Here is a 20,557-nt window from a genome sequence, read left to right on the forward strand (position 1 = left end):
ATACCAACTCACTCACTAGATCAACTGAGTGGAAATGGAAGGTAAGATATGTATCCCACATTACCATGGTGACTGGTCAACATGGAACTTTCATTGTGAGCACATGCCACATTCCGAGCTGCAACTATTCTCTTAGTAAGTGTATTTTCATGTTCAAGTGTGTTATTGGAGAGTGTGTGATTATTGCTTTAAAAACTGAAACCTAGACCCATACATTAATATTTTGTATTTATGAAAATATGTTAATTCAGGAAAAAAGATTTTGCTCTTCAAATATTTTGATCATATAATTATGGATTTAAAGGGAGGCATAGCTATGATTTTGAGAATGGGAATAGATTCCATTTCTGCTTTGAATGCCAAACCTACAGATGTCTCAATCTTTCTGAATCTCCAGACATTTTTAGACAGAAAAATTTAAAACTTCTTTTTGATTCAGAATGAAAATATACACAAAGAATTGTATTTTAATAATTGGAGAGATTTTCTGGTGGGATTTCAAGATTACATCCCCCTTATTTGAAATTTGAAAACAAAACTCTTTTCTATTTAGTAGGATCTAATCCAGTCATTTGAATTAATCTTCTTCTTCCATGACTCCTGATGATGAATCCATTTTTTTTGCTTATCACCTGACCCTGTCATCTCATACCACAAGAGGTCATGCTTGAAGATGCCCATGATGAGCTCTAAACAAACAAGGTGCAATACCTCCACATTGTAAACACTCTCTGTGCTAAGCCCAAGGCCAACATCATTCTAAATGAGAAAAACAGAAAGCATTTTCTCTAATGAAACTCAAGCAAGGCTGGGATGTCCTCTTTCATCCCTTCTATTCAATATAATCTTTAAACTCTAGTCAGAGGAATCAGACAGATGAAAGAAATTAAAGGGATATGAATAGAAAAAAGAACTCAAATTTTCACTATTTGCTTATGACATACTTCTATATTTAGAAGATCCAAAAAAAATTCCCCAGAAAACATCTAGAACCAATACATATATTCAGCAAATTAGGACATAAAATCAATACCCATGAAACATGCATTTCTATACATAAGCAATGAATCTACAGCAAGAGAAATTAGGAAAACCTCCTCATTCACTCTCACCTCAACACAAAGCAAAACCCAACAAACAAACAAACAATAACAATAACAACAACAAAAAAAACTTGTGAATCAATCTAACAAAAGAGGTGAAAGACCTCTACAATAAAAATTAAACAATACCAAAGAAAGTAATTGAAAAAGATCTTAGAAGATGGAAAGATTTCTCATGCTCTTGGATAGGCAGAATTAATATAGCCAAAATGGTCATAATACCAAAACATTTACAAAGATTTCATGCAATTCCTATTAAAATCCCAATGACATTCTTTTTTTAATTAAAAGCACCAGGCTAAGACTCATGCTCTCCCACATGGGGTCTCTCCCCTGGGGCCTCTCCTGACCCTATTTCTGGCTTTGACTTATGCTTCCCCTCAAGGAAGTCATTCTCTGGGGACCTTCAGGACCTTCTTTTTGCATGGGAGTTTTTTTTTTTTAATCTCCCAGGTTGCATCTACCTGGGAGGTTCTCAGGATATTTATCCTGGCCCCAGCAACTCAGGCAACTCTGGTCACACCAGTAACTCTGGACACATTGAGGAGCCATTCCCTCCTGGCACCCCACTGGAGCCCACAAGCGAGGTGGATAGGTCACTACAGGAAGCAATTGTGGTGCAACTGCTGCCAGTGCTGTGGCTGTTGCTCCTGCTGATCCTGATTTCATTATTACAGAGGCTTGTAGAGGAGTATGGGAACCCCACTGGGATTGGCACTGAATGTAGAGTACAGACATTTGCACATGGGGTTGCATTGCTTGGGACTAAGGACATGGGTGTCCTGGCACACAAAGCAAAGATGCTGGGGCTGGCATCTGGGCTTCCAAATGTGGCATGCCTTGTGCTCCAGGTGCCACCTCCTCTGCCTGCTCCTCTCCTTCCAGGGGCCATGCCACAGCACAATGCTTTTGGGCTCCCATAACAGGTACAAACTTTGGGGGCAATGCTGACCTACCAATGCTGACCTCTCAGCCTGAAATAGCCTCCCACATAGTACTTCATGCTCATCCATCACCTGCTGCAAGGCAACCTGAGTGAAGCTCAGCTGAGAGGTAGCATCATCATGCTCCTCACACAGCCATTGCAGCTTAGAGGCCAAAGACCAGCAAGCCACCTCGCACTCCTCACTCCTCCACCTGATCCTGCAGCTGACAGACCTGACTCCCCTGCTGATCCCCCTGCCTGGCCACCACTTGCACATGTTATCCACAAACTTCAGTTTTTCTCTTTTACTACTGCCTGTGTTTAATATTGGTTAGTCATTGTGAAACTTAAAGCTCTTTACAAGCATTTCAGTGAATGAATGAATGATACTCATTTCCCAATGTTTAGATTGTGATCCTAGTTTTCATTTGTATAGTAAATTGTTCATTTTCCATGAAGGATGAGGATGGAGCCAGACAGTATCAATTTGGTGACAAAGGATCTTTAGGTATGTAGATATTTGGGCAGGTGAAGTCAGGTATTTAAAGCTGCAGGCGTCCACCAACCTCTGATGGTCCTGGGGCTGACTTGGAGGTCCTGATAGGTTGGTCTAGGGCATAGGAGATGGCCACCAGGGTGCTCAGGCCAGTCTCCTGTTATCTACCTGACTCTGGAGGAGGCTGAGAACCTCTGGGAATGTTTGCTGTGGTGCCCCTATTGCTGGCCTGCAGCAGGGTTCAGAGAATCGTCTGGCCATATTTCTAGGCCTAGTCTCCTCTGCAGGGTCTGGCAAGGTGCAGAGGGAGAGGCCTGGGTGTACAGAGGGGAGGGATTGAGACAGGACGCCATGGAGTGGAGACCCATGAGGTGCAGAAAGGGGTGAGAATGGTGGGAGAGGAGAGGCCCTGCAGAGGGTGGAAAGAGCCTGAACATGCTCCAGACAAGGAGCTCCTGCAGGGAGGATCACACTCCAGCTCAGGCAGCCATTGACCTGATTGGGGGAGCCATTCACCCAGTCTGTACCCCACACCAGCAGTCCACTGAGGGCTCCTTCACAATGCCCTTTTCATCCAAATGTGGATAAAACCTACAGAACTGGGATGGCTGACCCAGCCCCTCTCAGCCTTGCTCATGATTATGTGTCTGTTTCACTGTGGAAACCTCACATCCTCCTCCCTGTCTCATGATCACTGTCATCCCATAGTGAGTGTGTTTGGTGCTGAGGTCTGAGGCCATCTGTGTCAGCCAGACACTTGGGTTCAGGAGGATGCAGGAGTAAATACTACCTAAGTAAATCTTTACTTCAGGACATTCTTGAAAAACAGTTGTCCAGAGAAACACTGGCTGCTTTGAGCTCTCAATTTTCACCCACGCAAGTTGTTTTATTATCAAAAACTGATCATCATACCCTTTCCCCTCATATCCTCACCAACAATTATTGTTGCTTATATTCTCCATGATTGCCATTCTAAATGGAGTGAGATGAAATCTTAGAATGTTTTGATTTACATTTCTTTAATTGCTAGAGACATTGGATTTTTTTCATATACTTTTAATCAATTGTATTTCTTCTGTGACGTGTCTAGTTCTTTAGCTATTTATTGTTTGGGTTATTTGGTTTTGTTTGTTTGTTTTGTTTCGTTTTTCTTTTTGTGTTAAGTTTTTTTAGTTAATTAGGTGCAACCATTATGAAAAGATGTATGGGGATTCCTCAGAAAACTTGAAATGGAACTACCATTTCACCTAGCTTTCTCACTCCTTGGTTTATACAAAAGGACATAAAATCAGCATACCTCAGTAATGCAGCCCCACCAATGTTTATATCAGGTCAATTCACAATAGCTAAACTATGGAATCAACCTAGGTTCCCTTCAACAATTGATCGATAAAGAAGATATAGCAAATATATGCAATGCAATATTACTCAGCATTAGAGAAGAATGAAATTATGGCATTTGCTTGAAAATGGATGGAGCTGAAGAATATCATGGTAAGCAAAATAAGGCAATCCTTTTTGATAATGTTAATTCTTTCTGTCCAAAAGCAAGATAGATATTTCTGTATCTTCTATGATTTCTTTCTTTAGGGTTCTGTAGTTTTCATTGTATACGTCTTTTACTTTTTTCTTTGATTCCCAATCATCTTATTTTATTTTGAAGTTTATACAAATAGGGTAGTTTTCCTCATTTCAATCTCAGAGGATTTGTCACTGGTATACAGAAGTGCCTTTGACTTATGGGTGTTGATTTTATATTCTGCTATTTTGCTGAATCATTTACTAGTTCTAGAAGTTTTCTCGTGCAGCTTTTTGGGTCTTCTAAGTATAGGATCATATTGTCAGCTAATAGTACTAATTTAAGTTCTTTTTTTCATATACATATCCATTTTATTTCTTCCATCTGTCTAATTGTTCTGCCCAGTGTTTCAAGAACTATGTTGAAATAGAAGAACAAAAGCCAAATGTTTTCTCTGATAAGTGGATGCTGATCTCTTAAGAGGGAGTGGGAGGAAAGAATGAAGTAACTTTGGATTGGGCAGAGGAGAGTGGAGGGGGTGTGGAGCTGGGAAGGATGGTGGAATAAGACAGACATTATTACCTTGTAAACATTAATGATTTTGTTACTGGTGTGTCTCTGCACCAGGTATATCCAGAGGAACGAGAAGTTGTGCTCCATTTGTGTACAAAGTGTCAAAATGTATTCTCCTGTTATGTAAAACTAATTGGGACCATTTTTTAAAAATTTAATAGCATTGAAAGGCTAGCCATAGATTAGGGCTGAATCCCATGATCATTCACACATTCTGGTTTCTTGATCTCTTTCATGGACCTGTCTTTGCTTCATTTGGTGCCATTTTTCCCTCCTCCTAGGGGAGTACACTATGAAATTATCTACGTCCCTGTCCCAGACTGTATCTCCACAAGGACAAACATGTACTTGCTTTTATGATACACAAAGTTTAGTTTCAATCAGATTTAGGAGGCATGTGAGCATTTCTTCTTGGGTGTAAGAATATGGTGGTCCTTGCTCTCCCCTAAGTCCCATGTGCACACTTCTTAATTGTATGAGCTGTTGGACAAACTTGTCCTCAGACACTGAGAACTGCTTTGGTCAGGTCAGCATGTGTCATGCTGTCCATGACATCCTACAGGCTCACAATCTTTTGTTTTCTCAGTCAAGGCCAACCTGTCAAAGGAGGTCCTTTTCCTGACACACTCTGTTCAAATGCAGGGAAGAGAGTGTGAGTGTCTAATGCAGAAACCAGGTTCTCTAGAGACACTGTCCATCCAGAAAACTGTGAACTATTTGCTTCATGGATACGGATGGAAGTGATATGACTTTCAATTTAAAATAAAAAAAAATTATTATTTTTTCTTTTTCTTTTGGTACTGCAGTTTGAACCCAGGGCGGTTTCACCCCTGAGCAACAAATTCAGCCCTTCTTTTAATTTTTCATTTAGAAATAAGTCGCTTAGGGCCTCCCTAAGTTACTGAGGCTGGCTTTAAACTTGGAATCCACCTGCCTCTGTCTCCTGGTTTACTGGGGTTACAGGCATGTACCACCTCACCTGGCTTTAACAAATCCATTGGGATAACTCAATTTCCAGTCAGTATCTCCACTCTAATTCCATAGCTTGGATGTAGTGGGAAACCAGCTGAGTGAGTGGAGACCAAGGTCATGCCCGTGGCTCAGTGAGTGGTACACAGAATAACACTGGGCAGGTGTTTCCTGTCCCACGTACCCTTCTGTGTCACCATGAGTCACTGCCAGCTGCTCCTACTGCCATGTGCTGTGGTACAGAAGTAGTCTCATCTGTGACCTGATTCCTGCTGGTGGACAGGTGGCTGGGTTTTCTATGTTGAAACCTGAAATCAGACCAAGGATAGTGTATGTCATTTGCTATCATCATAATTGACAAGTAAAGGAGCCTGCATGGTTTCTGCTGGTACTAATGTCCATACTTATGCCCCAATTTGCCTTTAGAGCAGTGTTACTAGCTGTCTTACTGATGGCCAGATACTGAGGATGGCTGAGTCAGGTCAGAGGAGGCCAAGGTGACTCCACAGAGAGAAAAGGAGAGGTGGGATTAACATTGAGAAAGATTTCCAAAGGATTTTCTGCCTGCCTAGTCCAGGCTCACTTCAAGGATGCTCTTGGCTTTCTGGTAGCCCCCTCCCTTCAGTGTAAGTCCAGTGTCCCATGGGCTGACTGGAAGGTGGTGTCATTGACCATGTGAGCAGCAGCCCCTCTCTTCTGGCAGCTATGGCCCCTCAGACTCACAGCAACCAGTAAGCAAGTGTGGGTCTAAAATCCTGAGGATCCTGCCCCCCAAAGGCAGAGCCATGCTGAGCTGAGAGCAAGCTCCAGGTTGATCCCAGAACTCTGGGCTCCATGGGTCGGTTCCTTGAGGAAGAACTTGTGCAGTAACAGAGAAGCCCGAGAAGGAGGGGTGTGCAGACCAGGGTGGAGGTTCCCCTGAGTCTGCCTCCTGAGGCCTCGGCTGGGCTGGCTTGTCACGTCTTCTCTTGTTCCAATCTAAGAGATTTCTGTCCATCATGCAAATTATCCTTAGCTGCAGGCTGATTCTGGAGGAGATTTTTGATAAGCAGCACTTATCCACAGGGGACAGGGAGAGGAGGGACAGCCCTTCACACTCACCCTCAGCCCCTAGGATGATTCTTCATGGTGTGGTCTCCTAGCTTCTATTGACAAATGCTGCCCAGACTGTGACTTCTTAGATGGACTCTGTGCTCAGGAGGGCCTGGAGGTCATTGGGATTATCAGGAGATTGAAGCACATGCAGGTAGGAGGACACCTGCATGACCCAGGTTCTCTTTGTTCCAGTGCAACAAGCTCTTATAAGAAATATTCATGATCGTTTTTGTATAACAGTATTCTGAAACAGAGGTCATATAAATGTGTATTACCATCTGAAGCAAGGTAGATACATTTTTATAAAGAATACTTCTGAGTAGTTATCCTGGGGTCTGATCTTCAGAGAACAGTGGGTGAGATCAGCATCTTTTTGGCTAGGAGAATGGCAACCAGCATGTTTTTTTCTCCTGGTTGATATTTTTCTATCTCTTCTTCCCTGCCCCACCCCCTGCAATTCATCTATACTCCCCTCTTCTTCACTATGTAATATAATAGTAATGTTGCAATCTTTAGTAATTAATTTCTCAACAACTTCCAGATCATTACTATGATTTTATACTTGGGGTTAGAGGAACTGTGAAAAACAGTTTTAACTAGTTTTTGTTTCTCATAAGGTTGATTAGTATATGGTTTGTTCTGAAGTGCTTGAAAAAACAGGGTTTAATGTTTATACCACTCTCTCATGTCGTGCTGATTGTGAGAAGAGAAGAGGACACACATTGAGTGTAGTAAGTATGAACAAATGGATATTCTCCCAACCAGGTTCTCTTAAGAGAAAGCAGCTCATGAAATAGTTCCTTGTATAAAAGTAGAAGCAATAATCATCCCAGAAGATGAATAGACATATAAGTGAAAAAGTAAAGTATCAAACAATCTCCAAATAGCTCACAACACTGATCAACAACTGATCCCATTGACATCACAGTTAAGGAAATGATGAAGAAAGAATTTAGAAAGTTTGTACTTAAAATGTTCAGTGACTTAAAAGTTTTAAGGAATGAACTAGAGATGAAATACAGGAAGTGAATGATCATTTAAATAAAAAGAGAGATTCTTAAAAAGGACCAAATGGAAATCCTGGAAATTAAAGACTCAATAAATCATTTTTGAAGGCAGAATGTCAGGCTTTGAAGGTAAAGTATATAATACTGAACATAGAGTCAAAAATAAAGAAAAGATATTAAGTAACCCTGACCAGAATATTGAAGAAATCTGAGATAACATTAAAAGACCAAATCTAAGAATCTTTGGTGTTTTCAAAATACAAACTAAAGGAGGGCACAATTTTTTCAATGAAATGCTCAGAAAACTTCCCAAACCTTAGGAACAAGGAGAGAATTCAGACTTCAGTCACCCAAAAGGAGCTAGGGGAGGACTGGGGGCCCATAAAACTCGTGGTAAAGTGGTGACAATGTCCAGGAGCAGGTGGCACCAGCAATGGGGCCTTGCTCAGAGCAGAGTGCCCTGGGTGTTAGCCTGCCCTTGGTTCCCTGGAAGAGGACCAGTGACCAGGTTGAGAATGGCAAAAGCAACAGAAGCAGATGCTCAAATGCTTCTCTGTATTTTTTAGCCTAAGCCAGGGGTGGCCAGGCCATGTGGCCCAAGTAGCTGGATGGGGTCAACTGCACAAGATGGGAATTCTCTAAAACAGGATATGGAGGCTATTCACTAAGCAGGATAACAAAATTATCACTGTAGGTTTGGACAATGCGGGGGAAACTAGCATCTATAAAAACGTTCTTTTTTTTATTTTCAAAATTATACGTTCTCCTTAAAATTTTTCAAGAAGAAAATTATACTACATTAAAAAAGATACTTAACTCTCACAATATTAATGTAAACCCTAGTTTCTTGAAACATTTGAAAACATCATAGAACATAAGCTCTTACTGACAAAAGGATGTTAGTTTTTCAATATTTTTATAATTTCTTTAGCTTTGCTCCATGTCAAGGGGAAGTCTTTTTTTGTGTGTGATTAAAGATGTGGAGGGAAAATATCTAATCAATTTCCTTCAAATAAATATTTTTTAGTTTATATGATAAATTTGGAAGACAAAGGCCAGTTTTCAATCTTCATTTTCTATTGTCTGAGCTTCCATTTCACTTATTCTCTTTTTGGCTGTGGTGTCAAAATATGGTTACAGGAGAAGTTTAGATTTAAAATGATCACACTGCATAAGAAGTATAATAGTCACTTGGTCTCTTGCATAAGAAGAAGACCACAGAAGCCATAAGTGTGATTTAACAATGTTTGACACATTTTAACTCAAAAAGAGTAGAAAAAGGAAACAAGAATCGGTACAACTCAAGTAAGTGTTTGCTATTTTTTTAAATTTAACATTCAAAGTTTGCTCAAATATTATCTTTTCAGCGTGGTATTCAGTGACTTCTTGATTTTTAATTGCTAATTCTCATCTATTTCCTGGGGAAATATCTGGTAGAAAAACTGAAAAAAAAATAAAGCAGACTTTTAAAAATAGTAAAAATAGTGGAAAGTAAGGGTTTACATTGATATGAAGGGGGAAAGCATACTTCAATAGTGAGATCCACCTTTAATAATTTTATATGAATAAAATAGTACATATATACTCTACAGTAGGCAGTAAGGTAGAAGAGATAGTGATTAATGATGTACATTTCCTAATGTCGGATATTGGTGGCCAAGAATCTCTTTATTCTTCCTGGAATACTTATACTAACACTGACTTCATAATAGAATTAATGAAAGTGTAAAACTACCAAAGATCAATGAGATTTTTGGTCCTTTTAGAAGATAAGACTGATAAAATCTTAGCCAAATTAACTAAAAAAAATAGAAAGAGTCAAGTCAACACAATCATAGATGAAAAAGGAGATATCACCACAGACAATTCTGAAATTCAGAGGATCATTAGAAACTGTTGTGAAAACTTATATCAATAAATTAGAAAATCTAGAATATATTGCCAAATGCCGAGACACATATGACTGACCAAAAATGAATCATGAGTATCTGGAAAATTTGAACAGACCAAGATGAAGCAATATAATTGAAGCAGCAATTAAAGCTTTCTAACAAAGAAAACCTAGGACCAAGAGAAATCTCAGCTGAGGTCTGTAAGACTTTAAAAAAAGAACTAATGCCATTTCTCATCAAAATTTTCGATGAAATAGAAAAGGAAGGAACACTGTCAAATGTCACTCTATAAGCCAATGTCACCCTGAAAACAAAACCAGACAAAGACATATCAGACCAATATACCTGATGAAAATTGACGTGAAAATCCAAAATAACAAATTGACATGCCACATTTAAAATCACTGAGGAAGATAGTACAACAAGATAAAGTGTATTTTATCCCAGGAATGTAAGGGTAGTTCAACTTATGCAAATCAATAAATGCCATTCACCACATGAATTATGTGATTATTAAGTATAAGAATCATGTGATTATCCCAAGTGATTCGAGAAAACTATACAAAAAAGTCCATCACCCATTCATGTTGAAACTACTGGAGAAACCCTAGTGTTTAAAACACTAGGAATGGAAGGAAATTATTACAATACTGTAAAGGCTATATATGACAAATTCAAGGCCTACATCATACTTAGGGATAAAAACTGAAGACATTTCCTCTAAAATCAATAACAAGACAGGGTATCCACTTTCATCATTACTATACACTATAGTCCTTGAAACTATCACCAAAATAATCCAGCAAAAGAAAGAAATTAAAGGGATACAAATAGGAAAACAAGTCAAGTTATCTCTGTTTGCTGTTGACACGATCCTATATTTAGAAGTCCCCAAAAACTCCACCAGAAAACTTCTAAAGTTGATAAACAAATTCAACAAAGTAGCAGGATAAAAGGTCAGCTTACATAAATTAATTGCTTTCCTCTTCTCCAGTGATGCATCTGCAGAGAGAGAAATCAGGAAAAGTATCTCATTCACAATAGCCTCACAAATACTTGGGAATAGAAACTGGGGTTAGTAGCTCAGTGGTGGAGCGCTAACCTAGCATGCATGAGGCACTGGGTTTGATCCTCAGCATCAAATACAAATATATAAAATGTATTCATTTACAACAAAAACTATTTTAAAAATACTTGGGAATAAATCTTATTCCAGCTAGCCAACCAACTTATACTGCAGACCTGCCAATTTACATATATCTCTGATGCCCAGGTACAGGCAGTGTCAGAGAACAGATAATTTGGTAAGACATTGACATCAAACTTCATATACTACAAAGATAACACTCAATATTAGCTTGACAATTTGCAAGAATTTTTTGTCTTACATTCATGCAAATTTGTTAATTATATCATGAAAATATACATTAAAGCACTTTATTGTTAATCTATATACTTGAAAGCAACTATAATCACTCCTTGAAGGCCATACAAGCTCAGTAGCTGAAAACCAGTCAGACCCCAGTGTGTTTGGAACCCTGAGATTGGTGGGGGAGGGGTGGGCAGCCTGTTCAGGGCATGTCTGCAACGAGCGCCATCTGGAGGAAACCAGCCGCCACAGCGCTTTCAGTAGCTAGGAGCAGCAAGGCTGAGATGCCTAGGGCCAGCAGGCAATCCAGCAACACTGTTGCCTCCCACTGACCCTTTCTCAGCTGCACAAGGGCTGCAGGGGATGCTTGGGCAACCTCCGTGAGAGTAAGAAAAATGCAAGTGCAGTTCTCTGCGTGGCTTTTGAGCTAATCATTAAAGAAATTTTGAGTTTTTCTAAGACAGATGGGATCCTACTAAAGAACTTATTCTGATACCTGTTGCTGAACTAGGAAATCTGGACTGGGAATTAGCTGTGCTAGGTGATCCTTGTCAAGGATAGGAATTAAGTGTTTTTTGTTGTTGTTGTTGTTGTTTTAGGCTCTTTTATCTCAACCTTGTTCTGAACAGATGTTCTAAAATTAATAAACATACACTTTATTCCTGGATCTACCTGTTTAGCAATAATGGGAGATCAGAAGATCAGATGCCACCCATTTTTTTTCCCTGATATTGACCCCCACAGTTTTCCTCCTGGTTCTAAATTTTGTTTGACAGCAGAAGATTTTCAGGAGATTTATTCATAATGCGGTAGGTGGCACTCTGCATAGGCACAGCTCACAATGTAATTGACTATATTGATATAATATGAAACACATACAAGCCAGGTGAATTTTGATAAATCTTGGTTCTCTGCTGGACCACTTTGAAAATTTGGCAAAGAATTATTCCATAGAATTGAGCTATGAGGATATAAACAATGTTGTTCTGCAAAATAGATTCCAGGTACAGGTGGACAAAGAATCCGTATTGTCAACATAGACTGTGAAGGATTTCTCTATTTTGAAATACTATTATGAATTTGTCTTATTTGTAGTTCATAAGACACAATAATGGTTTTAGGATATATCATTCAGAAAAGTTTAATAAGAACAAATGCTGAGATAAACAACTCAAAATCAACTATCAGTGATTACAAGACATCAAATCAGTGATGTCTTCTTATTCCTAATGTAAAGGTTAAATTTAAGTGTTTCTCTCCTGTTAAGTTTAAGTTTTGCTTTTCTGTAAGTTTAAGTTCTGTTTTCCTGGAACCCGAAACTTATGTTAAAAACAGTTACTTATGTCAAAATGTACCCTGACCCAACACCCCCTGACAAAACACATGATTATTCTGTAATGGTTATTTTGTAACAATCCCACTCTTGCACCCTAACTGCCATATGAGCTTCCCTGTTTAAACACTGTATAAAAACTCTGCTTAAGCTGTACTCTGGGCTCCAGTTTCTCTCAGGAGAGCTCTGGGCCCTAGCATGCTGGTCCCCCCCCCCCCGCTCCCCCCCCAAACCTTTTCCTTTTGCATGAGACAAGTCTCTTGGTGGTCTCTTCCTCCGACGTTTGCCCGACCCTAACACTAATAATATGTAGAAATAGTGTCTATTCACTTTAAGTTACCAATTCTTTTGTTCCTAAATAAAGTATGCAATGCAGATTTCCATTGCACAAGTAAAGATGGAGGAAATAACCTTCATATATACTTTTTCACTGAAGCCCACAATTGTCTTTCAATTGAAAAAAACTAATCTCCAGTGTCTTCATGAAACTCTCACAAGTCTGCCATTGTAATGACTGATTGTATTGAAGTCTATAATAATCGCCTTTGTATTGTTTTATATGCATTTCATATGCTATTTTTGGAAGTTTAAGATTCCGTTACATTCAACATGTGGAATTGTCATTTTATTTGCTTTCTTCCTGAGCAATCTATATATAAAATATAAATTTATTCATTTTCCTTCCAAATTATTTGATTGTATTTTTTTCTGGTTCACCTGAATTTAGAGAAGAATCAGCTATTTAATTTGTATGAAATATTAAAGTTAATCAGTAAAATATAATTGGGTAATTAAGTCTTTTATGCACATTAAATAGAACACTTTATGAAAGCAAACTCATCATGGATCACTTTGAAATGATCTCAACATTCTAAGTAAGACACAAAAGTCTTTTTAAAAGTAGCACTACAAGAATGGAAAATAAACATCTGCCCATTCGAAATGTATGATTTCAAACTAAAAGTGAATACACTTTGTCCAGTGTGATGTTTACAATAATGTACTTTTTAAAATTTTTGGATTACTAGGATCATGAAAGGAAGCACTTTTTTAGTTAATCATATACTAGTAAAAACTGTCATAATGTTATTAATGTGGAAAATCTTGACTATGAAATTCAGGGATCAATTATCCCCTGTGGTGTGTCCTTAAGAAGAAGGCATTCATGTCATTTCATATTAACACAATTTTGTTCCTTGATAGATGGAGCTTAAAAATTACATATGCTGCCATAAATTACTACCTTTAGCAGATCTTGATTAGGTGAAGTTTTTCTTTCTCTCTCTCTCTTTCTTCCTTCCTTTCTTCTTTTTTTATTTTAATGTTTGTAATTCTGTTTTCAATCTTTGGAGAGTAAAGGTGAATAATGTTTTAAACTTTTCTTGGAGAAAAGAAAGAACTTTTATTGAATATATTTATAGACGAGTATGATTGCTTTAAATTATCTCTTTGGCAGTTGGATTAGAGGGACTTAATGTGCTGGTAACATAAGTGTCATGGTTTTTATAAGAAAATTAATTGTGAATCATTAGATCTGAGGGCGGGTTCTGCATAGAGTGAGGGAGCACTTTGATCTTTATTCCTGGTATGCAGGGTAGGGTTCCACGAAGTTAATTTGACTTGTCAATTTAGAGAAATCTGAAACCTGAGGTTTTTCAAAACAAAATAAAACTATGATATTTTTATGTCCCTCAGTACTTGGCAGGCATATATTTGGTAGAAATTCTTATCACTTATTTGAAAAAAAAAAACTTGAAATTAACTGCAAAATGGGAAAAAAACAAAATTATTTTTAAGAAAAAATAAGGAGCATATATATTTAAAAACATCCGTTGAACAGCAAGGAATGCATGCTGGTTTTGAATAATTTTTAAAATGCCTTTTATTCGCTCACTAGTGTTTTCTCAACTTGTATCAAACCAAAAGATCTTCTTCTCACAAATTCAAAAACAGATCAAAACTGATGGATTGTTTTTGTTACCTTTTTTTTTTTACTATCAGGTTTTATCCTTTAATAATGTTACCTACATTTTCAAATTATAGAATAAATATTAGTTAACTCCGAAGTTAGATATTTTATTTGTTTTAATTTCTCACTCATGAGTGTTGATTTTAAATGTTCTACAAATATTTGCATCACTTTTTTTCTTGTAGCTTTTCAGTTAAGATATTCTAAACTCAAAAATGTGGTATCAATGAATAATAGAAGAGTCATTGGAGGACTTACTTAATTCTGTATTTCTTAAGTTTAGTCCTAGCTGCTAAACTATGAAAGCCTCAACATTTCTTTCTTAAATTAGCTTTAACCACAAATGAATAATTTTCAAAATGATGAGGTGTTGATTTATGGGTGGCAGGACCATTCTGTCTTGGTATTTTCTAGGCTGGGGCATAGGCACAAAAGACAACCTGACCAAAAGGAAAATCAGGGGCAGACATCTGTTCAGTGATCATGATCCTGGATTCTAAGGGTGGTGATTCTCCACCCCTTTGCCCAAGTGAATAGGTCAGAGGACATAACTTATTAAGGCTATGTTAACCATGTTTGTACTTACTGCATAGGTAAGTTCCTCCTCCCAGAATCTGGATGTCACAGCAGCATCAAGTCTAGTGAGGCAACTAGAGAAATTACACACTCATCACAGAGTGGACAAGACAAAGAAGTTGGCTATAGGTCTTCTTGTACACATCCTGGGGATGGCTCTAGAACTAGGACCAGGTCCCTGTAACATAAAACCATCTACTCACGACATAGGGACCCTCTTCTAGCCTATGCACATAATAAAAACATCTCTGCCCTTGTGTGCATCTGAGTGTGTGCATATATGTATATGTGTGCATCATTATAAAGTGTGTGCCCAGCTGTGCCTCCCATCCTGGCCTCATGCCCTCCCCTGACCCTAGATGACCTGTACAAATCCTGCTACAACAAAAGCAATACCTATGTTTAGCGTAATTTTCTTAGTTTGAAAGAAATGTTCTCAGTTATCCTGTCAATAGAGTCTCCTTGGGCCTCAACTATATCTACATGTATGGCTTTTTAATATTGTTTTCAAATTAAATGATATAATAATAGAAAGGGTCTCGTCTCATTAATTGAAAAAAGTCTCCCCTAGATCTCAGTGAGTGAGATGATTCTTGGAGTCTTGACCTTCCTCTAGAGAAATTTGGAAAATGAGATCAACAAATAGTTGTTTTTATGTGTGGTGGGAGAACACTTCCCCCATAGAGATGGGAAGGAAGTCCCCAGTTTGAAAAAAGGACACACTGAGTTGATGCGGAAGTCCTCCACTATGCACTGCAAATGTGTGTGGTGGAGTAAAATAGTTGTAGCAGAGGTGATAATGAGGAGGAGGAAGAAGATGGTGATGGTGATGGTGATGGTGATATACACACAGTTGTCCTGCTGTGCCAGAGCAACACCTGTTCTGATGACATTGCTACTACTGCTATTGGAGGAGAGGAAAGCATCAGTCTTGATTCTTGCATAAAATGTGAAGGTGGTAAATGCACCAAAGTGTGTCACAAAAATTTCTGTAGCCCTGGATACATTAAAGAATAGCTATAGTTTATTCAATAGGCTCCACTTTCTATTAAACACAAGGCTTAGAGACAGATTTTCATACTAAGACTCAGTTACAGGAAATACACCAGTGTCCTTCCATGCATGGGACAGAAGCTACCTCTCTGTGCTGTGCAGGACAGGGTGCAGCTGGCACAGTGAGGCAGCACTCCTGTCCACATTACTGCAGGTGACACGAGGCTCTTGGTGTCATCTAGAGGGAAAGGCAAGCTCTTGGTCTCCTCCATCAACAGATAGCAGCAGAGGTACTACTCCAGGTCAGAGGGTAGAGCTACCCAGGAGAGACAAAGAGAAGGCCAGGGTGGGGGTTTAGAACAGAAGATTAAGAGTCAGGCATTGAACTGGAAGTCAGGAGAGTCCATCCTATGCCCTGGACTATAACCTGAGTCTGAGGGCCGAATCTCTGGGTCTCTCCAGGACATAGAACAAGACTCACCTAAGAAAGGCACTGGAGGAACCTGGCCTCAGGTATCAGCCTGAGTAGATTTCGTAGGGCTGAAAATCACACAAGACACAAAGCTGAGGTGCAGGTACCTTAGAAGGGATCTCTGGAAGGTAGGTGTATAAATATCCCTTAATCAAATAGGATCCTTTCACTTAAACAAGTTGAGGCCCATGATCATACCTGAGGCCCTGAGGCAAATAAGATTGTAGAGCACTCTGCAGAGTCTCCTTAAGGAGGCTGTGCATCCTTCATCCAGGGAACGGACCCAACTCTCCCCTCCTCCACCTGTTACTTAACATGATCAAAGAGCCTTAAGGGATGATGTGAGTGGCCATGGAAGGAGAGGCCAGGGATGAATGGGAAGGCATCTCTGCCAGTTCAGCAGCAGGCTTCCTGAATTTGCCTTCAGAGCCAAAAACATCTGGATCTCCTGCTCTATGCTGTCATAATGGTCCACAAAGCTGCTGTTCCCATTAGATGGGAAGGCATATTGGAGGAGCAGAAGAGTGTGCTCACAGATGCAGGTCCATTGCTGCCCTCCACGGGTGGTCTTGGAAACACCCTGGATTGCTTCAGTGCACATCTGCTCAGCAGAAGTGTCTGCCCCGCCAAGGTCACTTCCATAGGCTCCCTCCTGGTGGTGGTGCTTCCTGGAGGTGCAGCAGCTTTGGCATCCTTTGGTGACTTGGAGAGGTGGTAAGAGTCCAAGCTCCTTGGGATGAGGTCTGTGTCCCTGGGGACTGCTGAGTTCCTCTTGCTGGGTGTTCTCCTGGGAGCTTCAGGGAAGGCACTTTTCAGTGAGGTGCCCAGGCTTCTAGCAACTTTCAGCCCTTTCTTGCTGAGCTGGGCTCTTTGTGGCTTTTCTGCTGGCCTCCTTCCTGGTTTTCTCCAACTTACACAGCTGGATGGCCTCTTGGATGCCATCATCGCTGCTGGAGTTAGAGACCTTGTGCTGGGGGTCCAGGGTCCTGGAGCTGCTGCCCCTCCCATCAGCCCCGCAGTTCCTATTGCCTGTGCCCCTATTCTGTGCTGCCTGGGATTTGGGGACAGCAGGCCTGTGCTGCCCAGGTTCTCAGCTCTGTGGTAACCTTAGGCCTGAGGCTGCTGGGTGCTGTGCTCATCTTTGCTCACTGGAAAGTTCATGGAAGAGGAACTCCTAACAGGCTCCATTAGACTGTGGCAGGCAGCGCATGACAGGGGGCTCCTGGGTGGATTTCAGTGTGGATTGGGCAGAATTTTCATTGGAGTCTGCTTTCTTATCTACAGATCTGTCACACTTTGGGTTTTCATGTTGTCTTTTCTCATTCAGAAATGGTTCTATTTCTGCCTGGATGCTCTGCTCAAAGGAGTCGTCACTGCTCACCCTGACTGGGGAGGCTGAGCCCTGTTTCCCACTGGCCTCCATGGGGCTTCCAGGAACATTGGATGATGCCAGGGTAAGTTTGGGGGGACACAGGGCGGGCAGGGTGCCAATGTGTGTTGGGTCTGTTTTGCCTCCGCTGTCCTCCCTGCAGCCCTGCAAGGCTGGGCCCCAGTGGGCATGGGCTATTGTTCTATGGAGAGCAAGAACCAGAATCCTTGTACATAGCCCTGCACAAATGAACACTAACATGATGTTTTTATTTAACAGATGTGTCCTGGTAAATATGATTTTTGTAGTTTTTTGTAAATTAGTTATACTGCTGTAAAAAATATTTTTGGAAAATGTTGTCTTTTGATTTTGGAGGGTGTTCCTAACTGCAGCTTTCTGTGGTCCACTCAGGAGCCATTGCTAGACATGCAGTTTGATTCTTAACCTCACAGTGAGGGTCACCCTGGCTGGAACTCTGGTCAGTCGGTAGTTCAGATGCTCAAGGCTGAGGAGGCAGTGGCCGCCTTCTAGGAAGCACTAAAATGCCCTAGTGTCTGTCAGAACAATGCTTTTAATAAAAGACACGATGGTCCCTGGCAGCCAGAGCAGTTCCTCTTAAAATTGTAATCACAGCCTTGGATTAGTAAAATGTTTCTAAGCACAGTGACTAGGAAGCAAACTGACCAGCCAGTGTGTGCCTCTTGAGACCCCATTGAGACAGTGGCTCTCTCTGCAGCCCAGTCCTTCTGTGTCCAGTCTCCTGCAGTCACTAGGTGATTCTAACATCTACAAAAACCTCTTTTTGTAGGAGAGCTGCTGTTCTCCTCTTTTGATCATGATTCTAAGAGATCACACCGCATGAGCATTTTAACTGTCCTTTTCTTGATTTGTGCACAGAAGTGAATAAGTACAGCAATTGGGTGGTTTGTTCCACAGACAACTTGGCCAGAGCTCAGTGCTCATTTGCCTTGCATATCCCCACACCTGCCATCCAGGAGCTGCAGCCCAGTCAGGGCACTGACCGTAGACAGAGCCAGTGCTGTCAATGCCTCCTGCAGCCCACCTCCTGGGACAGAAAGGTGCTGGTTGTAGGCCGTGGCCTCTGGTCCCCTGAGTCAAGGCCAGGTGTTGCTGCCTTGGTTTTCTTACCTTCTGCCCTGTGGTACTAAGTTATCCATGGTCACTGAGGGAACAGGGTACACTGGCCACTGATATCCTCCAGTCACCTCATGTTCTGCAACTCTAATTCAGCTGTGAGGCAGAGTCTACCATGTATCCAGAGGATGTTGTTGGTATTCTAATGTGAATGTGAGTCTTGTACACCTCCTGCACCCCTGGGTATAAACAGAAACCCAATTCTGTACCCAAGTGCAGACCCCCACCCACAGTGACCATCAGCTGGGTTAAGCTGCAGTCCTGAGTATCCCAATGTGCCTGTGATAGCTTCCTTGTGGTGCATTCACTCATTTAAGTGCTTATGAGAAAAACATGTAATCCATGTTCTTTTATTTAATTTTTTGAAGAGTACTTTTAACTCTTAGAAACAAAAATCTGCTTGTTTTTCCATAAGCGCTTTTTAAAAAGATGAATAAATCAAACATCACACGCAAAAAAAGGATCACAAACAGGGCACTTTTGTTGATTAAAATCTGGAGTATTTCTGCTGCTAGACTCTAAGCAGCCAAAGGGCACAGATCTTGCCACCCTCCCAAGCCCTGAGCCACCCAGGATTTACTTTGGCCAGTGCCCCCACAGGCAGTAGGATGAACTGGCTGAATATTCACCATATATACACCCTTGCTGAGCCCACATGTGTTTCCTTGTTTAGTCAAAGTGATTATTGTCAGATATGGATCTCATCTACTTCTGGTTAATGCTGTGATCATAAGGCTTCTTTGGTTTCATGACATTATCCCTCTGATTACAGGGATGCCTTACTACCCTCAAGAGCTTAGCTCTGTGCAACCTCAATGCTGACATAATTCCCAGAAACCATGGGGATTCAGTGCATTCCTTAGGCAAGTCCGATTTTTGGTACTTGGACTATTATGTACAACACTGAAGCAATGGGAGGGGAAAATAAGAAATTCCCAGTGACAGTTGACAGTCTACTGTGGTAAGGAGGCTCCCAAAGAGAGGAACAGACACCACCTATGAAGTTACACTAGATAATGTGAAGAATCAACAAAAGCAGGAGATTGCTTAATAAACATAATGCCAGTTATTAACTCATTTCAAAAATAGAATGAAATTTAGCAGTGTCACATTGCAACAAAATCGCAATCAGTGGACACAAGTTAATGGGCTGACCCAGAGTGTAGGAGGACAAGGTGGGTTTTCTACTGAGTAAGATTTTATCAGTCGTCTCAGCTGCCCAGCTCCATCCTGGATAGGCTTCAGGAAGGTCAACAGCCTTACTGAGCTGGGCCTAGGGCATATGATAGCCCAGTAGGGTCAGCACAGTAGTCATGGGTCAATTTCTGGAAGGAACCTCTGACCTGGGTCCCTGGAGACTAAGACTGATTCTATGCCCAAAATAGCAGATGGAGGAAGTTGGGGCTCCAACACTGCCTCTTTGCCTTCTCTTAAACCACAATGCTCACAAGAAGGCTCCCCAGTGGTCCCGAATCAGCTGCTCCATGAGAGGAAAAAGTTTGCATTATCACTAAGTGCTAGTTGCCCCCAGAATCATGAGAGAGCATAAGATGATTTGAGGGGACCAAGTGTGCTTTGGACATCAGGTATTTGAGCTCTGGGAAATTTCCAACTTGGCCTGGCTCCCCATCCTACTTCCGTCTTTCTCTACACAGATGACATGGTCAGTCCTGTCCCTAGTCTTACCCTTTACAGGACCCTAAATAGAACCCACCCCATACCCTGACTTAGCCCAGGCAGAG

The 20,557-nt window shown here is 40.7% G+C and overlaps 1 pseudogene; it reads left to right on the forward strand.

Moving 5' to 3' along the window:
* The first annotated feature begins 34 nt into the window (after positions 1 to 34).
* LOC144368266 (carnosine N-methyltransferase-like) lies at positions 35 to 12,060 on the forward strand (annotated as a pseudogene).
* Positions 12,061 to 20,557: the final 8,497 nt, after the last annotated feature.

Source organism: Ictidomys tridecemlineatus, chromosome 2 (genome assembly GCF_052094955.1).
Source record: "Ictidomys tridecemlineatus isolate mIctTri1 chromosome 2, mIctTri1.hap1, whole genome shotgun sequence".
Classification (NCBI taxonomy): domain Eukaryota; kingdom Metazoa; phylum Chordata; class Mammalia; order Rodentia; family Sciuridae; genus Ictidomys; species Ictidomys tridecemlineatus.